Here is an 11,083-nt window from a genome sequence, read left to right as displayed (position 1 = left end):
TGCATTAAAATCCTGAAAGCCTTTCCAAACCTAAAGATAGCTAATAACTTTTTAGTCTACATTTTATATGAGGAAAAACAAATGTTTCAATAAAGTGTCCAAAATTCTTAGAAGAATCAGAGGTAAGATGTTCCCACCAGCGACTTCAGTGTTGCTGGCCCAATTGAGCAGTTTGGGCCTTGGGAGCAGTCCCACTGACAGGACAGAGGGCTCTTTGGGAAGACAGGCCATTTGAAAGGCGAATGTTATTTATAAATTATCTCCAAGTGGTCCAGTTCCTACAATTCCCAAGTTGTTTAGATTTTCAGAGTGGAAATTTAAATCATAGATCATTTGAGGTTGATATGGTCTAAGCTGGGGACAATTTTGAGAATTCAAATGACAAAAAGAAGTCAAAACAGTCTCTCTTGGGACTGCTGAGGAGACTCGTCCTTGCTTGTGATGCCTTAGTTAATCGCCATATGCATTCTGCTTTATAATTCACAAAGCCCTTTTCTCAGACTTGCAGAGAGGCCCCATGCTTTGCACCAGGGAGGAGCTGCTGAAAACATCCTCCAAGGGGAGGGAACCAAATGGAACAGTTAATTTACTGTTAGAGCATATCTATCTACCTGTCTGTCTATCTGTCTATCTATCTATCTATCTATCTACCTATCTACCTACGTATCTGGCACAGGTTAGGTATTGGAGTTCCAATTCTACCTGTCTCCCATAAGCATTTCCCCACATCAGAAGCTGTGTCTGATCTACCCTTAGCCATCTCCCTGCCTCCTTCTCTCTTCCTTCCTCCCTCCCTCCCTCCCTCCTTCCCTTCCTTCCTTCCTTCTCTTTCCCTCCTCCCTCTCTCTCTCTCCCTTTCTTCCTTCTATCCTTCTGTCCATCCATCGTTCTTTCCATTATTTCTTCCATTTATTCAATAGTTGTTTAGTAGGCCTTTACTCTGTGCCAGCCATGGGGTTAGGTGTTGATCAGAGGTCAAAACACACTTCCTTCAGATGGCAGTGGAGAAAAAAGTAGGACCTGAGCCCTCCCTCACCACAGAGCTCTATGGAAGCTCATAAATTCCAGCCCATGAGAGTCCATATATACAAAGGAAAAAACCCTTACCATCTCTACTTCCACCAACGATGAATGTACGACTCTGGGGAAAGATGATCTCCCCAAGGTCTTAAAACTACAAGTACATTTGGTGGAGGGTTCTCTTGGGCCTTTAGACACACTGGCCATAATTCTTCTGGGTATGTTTTCGGTTTAGCTGAGGAAAAAGGGAGAGATGGAGGGATGGTCCTGTATTACCAGGCCTATTCAATGAACCACAGCTGAAGGAACGGCTTTGAATCATAGACAATGCCTGGCTCAAAGCAGGCATTCAATGATTTTAGAATAAGTGATCCAGAGGATCATTAAGAAAACGTGTTCATTCTTGCCCTGGTTCATTGACTTGTATGCATAAAATACATTAAAACAGGATAAGAAATACTTACCTAAAGGAAAAATGACTGATATAGCAAGAAAATCATAGGAATATAGGTATGTTATTCATTTGGAAGGCCGATGGCTGGCACAATATATGCTTATAAAATTGATTTACAAATTAATTCTCTAGGAAGAATAATACAGTGGTTATTCTAGCAATGTTGATAGCTACAGATGTAACAATGCAATAATAAAGAAAGTAGGACAAAGAGAGCTAACCCAGAGCCTCTCAAACACTTGCATATATTGAAATTACCTAGAGGGTTTGTTAACATACGCGTCCGTAGGCTCACCCCCAGAGTTTCTGATTCAGTAGGTCTAGGATGGGGCCTGAGAATTTGCATTTCTAATAGGATCCTTGGGGAAGCTGAGCTGCTCCTCCATCTGGGAGCACAGTGAGAACCCCTGAGTTAGAAATCATCTTGGGGAAGAGTGTAAAAGGGCATGGCAGAGCAAGAAGTACATGACTGAATGTAGTGGACATCTGGTGTCAGGGACTTTGAAAAAGAATTTGGACGAGGTAGTGGAGAGCTCTGAGTGCCAAAGTTAAAAAAGAAAAGACACTTTCTAAAGCAACAGAAAGACATTACATGTTTTTGATGAGAAACATGATGGATCTCACAACCTGTGTTTCAGAAAGATAACTCTAGTGACAGGGTAAGGGTTCTAGGTCTTTTTGAAAGCAGAAAAAATTGGGTAGAATCTGTGACTATTCTGTGTAATTTCATGATATGGTAAACTAAATGAGATAGAGAAATTAAGTGACATGATACAAAATAAACTGATATTATCTTTAAAAATACTCTAGATTCAGCTTCCAGGAAGATGGCGGGAAGAGTAAGACGCAGAGATCACTTTCCTCCCTAAAGATACACCAGAAATACATCTACACGTGGAACAACTCCTACAGAACACCTACCGAACGCTGGCAGAAGACCTCAGACCTCCCAAAAGGCAAGAAACCCCCCACGTACCTGGGTAGGGCAAAAGAAAAAAGAATAAACAGAGACAAAAGGATAGGGATGGGACCTGCACCAGTGGGAGGGAGCTGTGAAGGAGGAAAGGTTTCCACGCACTAGGAAGCCCCTTCGCAGGCGGGGACTGCGGGTGGCAGAGGGGGAAGCTTCGGAGTCGCGGAGGAGAGCACAGCAACAGGGGTGTGGGGGTCAAAGCGGGGAGATTCCTGCACAGAGGATCAGGGCCAACCGGCACTCACCAGCCCAACAGGCTTATCTGCTCACCCGCTGGGGAACGCAGGGCTGGGAGCTGAGGCTCGGGCTTTGGTCGGAGCACCGGGAGAGGACTGGCATTGGCTGCGTGAACACAGCCTGCAGGGGGTTAGTGCGCCACGGCTAGCCGGGAGGGAGTCCGGGAAAAAGTCTGGACCTGCCGAAGAGGCAAGAGACTTTTTCTTCCCTCTTTGTTTCCTGGTGCACGAGGAGAGGGGATTAAGAGCGCTGCTTAAAGGAGCTCCAGAAATGGGCGCAAGCCGCGGCTAAAAGCGCGGACCCCAGAGACGGGCATATGACGCTAAGGCTGCTGCTGCCGCCACCAAGAAGCCTGTGTGCGAGCACAGGTCACTCTCCACACTTCCCTTCAGGGGAGGCTGTGCAGCCCGCCACTGCCAGGGTCCCGGGATCAAGGGACAACTTACCCGGGAGAACGCACGGCGCCCCTCAGGCTAGTGAAACATCATGGTGGCATCCGCCGCCACAGGCTCGCCCTGCACTCCGTGCCCCGCGCTCCCCACAGCCTGAGTGAGCCAGATCCCCCGAATCAACGGCTCCTTTAACCCAGTCCTGTCTGAGCAAAGAACAGACGCCCTCCGGCGACCTACACGAAGAGGCGGGGCCAAATCCAAAGCTGAGCCCCTGGGAGCTGTGAGAACAAAGAAGACAAAGGGAAATCTCTCCCAGCAGCCTCAGAAGCAGCAGATTAAAGCTCCACAATCAACTTGATGCACCCTGCATCTGTGGAATACATGAATAGACAGCGAATCACCCCAAATTGAGGAGGTGGACTTTGAGAGCAAGATTTATGATTTTTTCCCCTTTTCCTCTTTTTGTGAGTGTGTATGTGTATGCTTCTGTGCGAGATTTTGTCTGTATAGCTTTGCTTTTACCATTTGTCCTAGGGTTCTATCCATTCCTTTTTTTTGTTTTTTCTCTTAATAATTATTTTTTTATTTTAATAACTTTATATTTTATCTTACTTTATTTTATTTTACTTTATCTTCTTTCTTTTTTCCCTTCCTTCACTCCTTCCTTCCTTCTTTCCTTCCTTCCTCCCTCCCTCCCTCCCTCCCTCTCTTTCTTTCTTTCTACTTCTACTAATTCTTTCTTTCTACTTTTTCTCCCTTTTATTCTGAGCCGTCTGGATGAAAGGCTCTTGGTGCGGCAGCCAGGAGTCAGTGCTGTGCCTCTGAGGTGGGAGAGCCAACTTCAGGACACTGGTCCACAAGAGACCTCCCAGCTCCATATATTATCAAACAGCGAAAATCTACCAGAGATCACCATCTCAACACCAGCACCCAGCTTCACTCAACGACCAGCAAGCTACAGTGCTGGACAACCTATGCCAAACAACTAGCAAGAGAGGAACACAACCCTAATCATTAACGGAGAGGCTGCCTAAAATCATAATAAGTCCACAGACACCCCAAAACACACCACCAGACGTGGACCTGCCCCCCAGAAACACAAGATCCAGCCTCATCCACCACAACACAGGCACTAGTCCCCTCCACCAGGAAGCCTACACAACCCACTGAACCAACCTTAGCCACTGGGGACAGACACCAAAAACAACAGGAACTATGAACCTGCAGCCTGCAAGAAGAAGACCCCAAACACAGTAAGATAAGCAAAATGAGAAGACAGAAAAACAGCAGTTGAAGGAGCAAGATAAAAACCCACCAGACCAAACAAATGAAGAGGAAATAGGCAGTCTACCTGAAAAAGAATTCAGAATAATGATAGTAAAGATGATCCAAAATCTTGGAAATAGAATAGATAAAATGCAAGAAACATTTAACGAGGACCTAGAAGAACTAACGATGAAACAAACAAGAATGAACAATACAATATATGAAATTAAAAATACTCTAGATGGGATCAATAGCAGAATAACTGAGGCAGAAGAACAGATAAGTGACCTGGAAGTTAAAATCGTGGAAATAACTACTGCAGAGCAGAATAAAGAAAAAAGAATGAAAAGAACTGAGGACAGTCTCAGAGACCTCTGGGACAACATTAAACACACCAACATTCAAATTATAGAGGTTCCAGAAGAAGAAGACGAAAAGAAAGGGACTGAGAAAATATTTGAAGAGATTATAGTTGAAAGCTTCCCTAATATGGGAAAGGAAATAGTTAATCAAGTCCAGGAAGCACAGAGAGTCCCATACAGGATAAATCCAAGGAGAAATACACCAAGACACATATTAACCAAACTGTCAAAAATTAATTACAAAGAAAACATATTAAAAGCAGCAAGGGAAAAATAACACACAAGGGAATCCCCATAAGGTTAACAGCTGATCTTTCAGCAGAAACTCTGCAAGTCAGAAGGGACTGTCAGGACATATTTAAACTGATGAAGGAGAAAAACCTGAAACCAAGATTACTCTACCCAGCAAGGATCTCATTCAGATTTGATGGAGAAATTAAACCTTTACAGACAAGCAAAAGCTGAGAGAGTTCAGCACCATCAAACCAGCTTTACAACAAATGCTAAAGGAACTTCTCTAGGCAAGAAACACAAGAGAAGGAAAAGACCTACAATAACAAACCCAAAACAATTAAGAAAATGGGAATAGGAACATACATATCGATAATTACCTTAAATGTAAATGGATTAAATGCTCCCACCAAAAGACACAGACTGGCTGAATGGATACAAAAACAAGACACGTATATATGCTGTCTACAAGAGACCCACTTCAGACCTAGAGACACATACAGACTGAAAGTAAGGGGATGGAAAAAGATATTCCATGCAAATGGAAACCAAAAGAAAGCTGGAGTAGCAATTCTCATATCAGACAAAATAGACTTTAAAATAAAGACTATTAGAAGAGACAAAGAAGGACACTACATAATGATCAAGGGATCGATCCAAGAAGAAGATATAACAATTGTAAATATTTATGCACCCAACATAGGAGCACCTCAATACATAAGGCAAATACTAACAGCCATAAAAGGGGAAATCGACAGTAACACATTCATAGTAGGGAACTTTGACACCCCACTTTCACCAATGGACACATCATCCAAAATGAAAATAAATAAGGAAACACAGCTTTAAATGATACATTAAACAAGATGGACTTAATTGATATTTATAGGACATTCCATCCAAAAACAACAGAATACACATTTTTCTCAAGTGCTCATGGAACATTCTCCAGGACAGAACATATCTTCGGTCACAAATCAAGCCCTGGTAAATTTAAGAAAATTGAAATTGTATCCACTATCTTTTCCGACCACAATGCTATGAGACTAGATATCAATTACAGGAAGAGATCTGTAAAAAATACAAACACATGGAGGCTAAATAATACACTACTTAATAAAGAAGTGATCACTGAAGAAATCAAAGAGGAAATCAAAAAATACCTAGAAACAAATGACAATGGAGACATGACGACCCAAAATCTATGGGATGCAGCAAAAGCAGTTCTAAGAGGGAAGTTTATAGCAATACAATCCTACCTTCAGAAACAGGAAACATCTCGAATAAACAACCTAACCTTGCACCTAAAGTAGTTAGAGAAAGAAGAACAAAAAAACCCCAAAGTTAGCAGAAGGAAAGAAATCATAAATATCAGATCAGAAATAAATGAAACAGAAATGAAGGAAATGATAGCAAGGATCAATAAAACTAAAAGCTGGTTCTTTGAGAAGATAAACAAAATTGATAAACCATTAGCTAGACTCATCAAGAAAAAAAGGGAGAAGACTCAAATCAATAAAATTAGAAATGAAAAAGGAGAAGTAACAACTGACACTGCAGAAATACAAAAGATCATGAGAGATTACTACAAGCAACTCTATGTCAATAAAATGGACAACCTGGAAGAAATGGACAAATTCTTAGAAATGCACAACCTGCCAAGACTGAATCAGGAAGACATAGAAAATATGAACAGACCAATCACAAGCACTGAAATTGAAACTGTGATTAAAAATCTTCCAACAAACAAAAGCCCAGAACCAGATGGCTTCACAGGTGAATTCTATCAAACATTTAGAGAAGAGCTAACACCTATCCTTCTCAAACTCTTCCAAAATATAGCAGAGGGAGGAGCACTCCCAAACTCATTCTATAAGGCCACCATCACGCTGATACCAAAACCAGACAAGGATGTCACAAAGAAAGAAAACTACAGGCCAATATCACTGATGAACATAGATGCAAAAATCCTCAACAAAATACTAGCAAACAGAATCCAACAGCACATTAAACGGATCATACACCGTGATCAAGTGGGGTTTATTCCAGTAATGCAAGGATTCTTCAATATACGTAAATCAATCAACGTGATACACCATATTAACAAACTGAAGGAGAAAAACCATATGATAATCTCAATAGATGCAGAGAAAGCTTTTGACAAAATTCAACACCCATTTATGATTAAAACCCTGCAGAAAGTAGGCATACAGGGAACTTTCCTCAACATAATAAAGGCCATATATGACAAACCCACAGTCAACATCGTCCTCAATGGTGAAAAACTGAAACCATTTCCACTAAGATCAGGAACAAGACAAGGCTGCCCACTCTCACCACTCTTATTCAACATAGTTTTGGAAGTTTTAGCCACAGCAATCAGAGAAGAAAAGGAAATAAAAGGAATACAAATTGGAAAAGAAGAAGTAAAGCTGTCACTGTTTGCAGATGACATGATACTATACACAGAAAATCCTGAAGATGCTACCAGAAAACTACCAGAGCTAATCAATGAATTTGGTAAAGCAGCAGGCTACAAAATTAATGCACAGAAATCTCAGGCATTCCTATACACTAATGATGAAAAATCTGAACGTGAAATCAAGAAAACACTCCCATTTACCATTGCAACAAGAAGAATAAAATATCTAGGAATAAACCTAACTAAGGAGACAAAAGACCTGTATGCGGAAAATTATAAGACACTGATGAAAGAAATTAAAGATGATACAAATAGATGGAGAGATACACCATGTTCCTGGATTGGAAGAATCAACATTGTGAAAATGACTCTACTACCCAAAGCAATCTACAGATTCCATGCAATCCCTATCAAACTACCACTGGCATTTTTCACAGAACTAGAACAAAAAATTTCACAATTTGTATGGAAACACAAAAGACCCCGAATAGCCAAAGCAATCTTGAGAACGAGAAATGGAGCTGGAAGAATCAGGCTCCCTGACTTCAGACTATACTACAAAGCTACAGTAGTCAAGACAGTATGGTACTGGCACAAAAACAGATAGATCAATGGAACAGGATAGAAAGCCCAGAGATAAACCCAAGCACATATGGTCACCTTATCTTTGATAAAGGCGGCAGGAATGTACAGTGGAGAAAGGACAGCCTCTTCAATAAGTGGTGCTGGGAAAACTGGACAGGTACATGTAAAAGTATGAGATTAGATCACTCCCTAACACCATACACAAAAATAAGCTCAAAATGGATTAAAGACCTAAATGTAAGGCCAGAAACTATCAAACTCTTACAGGAAAACATAGGCAGAACACTGTATGACATAAATCACAGCAAGATCCTTTTTGACCCACCTCCTAGAGAAATGGAAATAAAAACAAAAATAAACAAATGGGAAACATAGGCAGGAAAACATAGGCAGAACACTGTATGACATAAATCACAGCAAGATCCTTTTTGACCCACCTCCTAGAGAAATGGAAATAAAAACAAAAATAAAGAAATGGGACCTAATGAAACTTCAGAGCTTTTGCACAGCAAAGGAAACCATAAACAAGACCAAAAGACAACCCTCAGAATGGGAGAAAATATTTGCAAATGAAGCAACTGACAAAGGATTAATCTCCAAAATTTATAAGCAGCCCATGCAGCTCAGTATCAAAAAAACAAACAACCCAATCCAAAAATGGGCAGAAGATCTAAACAGACATTTCTCCAAAGAAGAGATACAGACTGCCAACAAACACATGAAAGAATGCTCAACATCATTAATCATTAGAGAAATGCAAATCAAAACTACAATGAGATATCATCTCACACCAGTCAGAATGGCCATCATCAAAAAATCTACAAACAATAAATGCTGGAGAGGGTGTGGAGAAAAGGGAACCCTCTTGCACTGTTGGTGGGAATGTAAATTGATACAGCCACTGTGGAGAACAGTATGGACGTTCCTTAAAAAACTTCAAATAGAACTACCATATTTCCCAGCAATCCCACTACTGGGCATATACCCTGAGAAAACCATAATTCAAAAACAGTCATGTACCAAAATTTTCATTGCAGCTCTTTTTACAATAGCCAGGACATGGAAGCAACCTAAGTGTCCATCACCGGATGAATGGATAAAGAAGATGTGGCACATATATACAATGGAGTATTACTCAGCCATAAAAAGAAACGAAATTGAGCTATTTGTAATGAGGTGGATGGACCTACAGTCTGTCATACAGAGTGAAGTAAGTCAGAAAGAGAAAGACAAATACCATATGCTAACACATATATATGGAATTTAAGGGAAAAAAATGTCATGAAGAACCTAGGGGTAAGACAGGAATAAAGACACAGACCTACTAGAGAACGGAGTTGAGGATATGGGGAGGGGGAAGGGTAAGTTAAGCTATGACAAAGCGAGAGAGAGGCATGGACATATATACACTACCAAAAGTAAGGTAGATAGTTTGTGGGAAGCAGCCGCATAGCACAGGGAGATCAGCTCGGTGCTTTGTGACTGCCTGGAGGGGTGGGATAGGGAGGGTGGGAGGGAGGGAGACGCAAGAGGGAAGAGATATGGGAACATATGTATATGTATAACTGATTCACTTTGTTATAAAGGAGAAACTAACACACCATTATAAAGCAATTATACTCCAATAAAGATGTAAAAAACAAATACTCTAGTAATATCATCTAACAATATAATGCTATTGATTTATTATTTTAATTTAAGCAACATATATACTTTTCATAAACATTTTGGAAAATACAAAAAAGGAGAGAAAAGAAAGTCAATAACCCAAATTCCCACCACCTCCAGAAAACCACTAGTAACTTTTTTAGTGTATTGTCTCCATTTTTTTTATGCTCAGGAGTATTTCACTCTGTGTTGTGACCATACTATAGAAAAAAAATTTTTCCTATTACTTTATAAAAATTATTTTCTTAAGTCATCGTGTGCTCTTGCTAAACATAATAGTTGCATACAAGTATGCTATAGCAGATACTGATGTTTGCCTATCTAACAGTCATATTCCAGATTTTTCCATGCCTGCTGAATTTCAACGTTTTTAGGCCGACACCTCCCTTATTTGACTTAAGTAAATCTTAATTAATATTAAAAAATCATGGTAGTTCCCTCTTGCTGGTAGTTGATTTAATGGCTATTACTTTAAAAAAAGTCAAAGTTTTTTACTTTGACAATCAAAGTTCTCCATGACAGTAGCAGGTTGAATAATGGTCCCCAAAGTTATAAGATCCTAATACCCAGACCTGTAAATGTTACATTATTTGGACGATGGCTCTTTCCAGGTGTCATTAAGTTAAGCATCTTGAGATAAGTCAGGTACACTGAATTATCTGGGTGAGCCCTAAATGCCATCACAAGTGTCCTTATAAGAGAGAGGCATTGCTTGCTTCCACAGCACATGTACTAAAATGGGAACAACAAAGAGAGATTAGCATGGCCCCTGCAGAAGAGTGACATGCAAATTTGTGAAGCATTCCATATTTTAAACAAAAGAGAGAGAGAGAAAGAGAAAGGCAAAGGGAGATTTCACACAGACACACAGAGGAGAAGGTAATATGAAAATGGAACAAAGAGAGATTTGAGCATTCCGTGGCCACAAGCCAAGGAATGCTAGCAGCCATCAGAAGGTGGAAGAGGCAAGGAATGAATTTTCCCCTAGAACCTCTAGAGGGAGCACGGCCCTATTGACACCTTGATTTTGATACTGCTTTTGGACTTCTGGCCTCCAGAACTACTGTGACAGAATAATTTTCCATTGTTTTATGTCACCATGTTTGGTGTCATGGAAGCTGTAGGCAAATACTGTTCAAACCCTTCTTGAAATGTTCTGTCCAATTCTGGTCGATAAGACATGGTCTATGGAATGGAAGGGTCTTCTTGGAAAGACTGTCTTGCTCTTAAAAAGAAATACGTAGGGGAAAAGTCTTATTTCTTCTGCCAGATGTTGTTGCATCTACATGTAACATTAGAACTGTGGAAGCCATGTCAGCCTGAGGACAAGCCAATGAGCCAAGGATGGGAGAGCAGAAAGATGAAAGATGGAACAAACTTGGGCCTTGGATGACATCATCAAACTGCTTTAATTAACTAGCCCTGGGACTTCCCTATAATGAGACTTCTTACATGAGATAATCTTCTTATGTG

General features: G+C 40.6%; 1 non-coding gene across 1 annotated transcript; it reads left to right on the top strand.

The window, feature by feature from the left end:
- The first annotated feature begins 10,322 nt into the window (after positions 1 to 10,322).
- Positions 10,323 to 10,424, top strand: LOC113617748 (U6 spliceosomal RNA). Its single transcript, XR_003431758.1, has one exon. It is a non-coding gene; the product is annotated as a U6 spliceosomal RNA (small nuclear RNA).
- The last annotated feature ends 659 nt before the right edge of the window (positions 10,425 to 11,083 follow it).

The sequence above is a fragment of the Aethalodelphis obliquidens genome, unplaced genomic scaffold (assembly GCF_003676395.1).
Source record: "Aethalodelphis obliquidens isolate GAN/ISIS:26980383/991018 unplaced genomic scaffold, ASM367639v1 scaffold4, whole genome shotgun sequence".
Classification (NCBI taxonomy): Eukaryota; Metazoa; Chordata; class Mammalia; order Artiodactyla; family Delphinidae; genus Aethalodelphis; species Aethalodelphis obliquidens.
The sequence above is the reverse complement of the archived record's forward strand: the minus strand, read 5'-3'. Positions and strand labels throughout refer to the sequence as shown.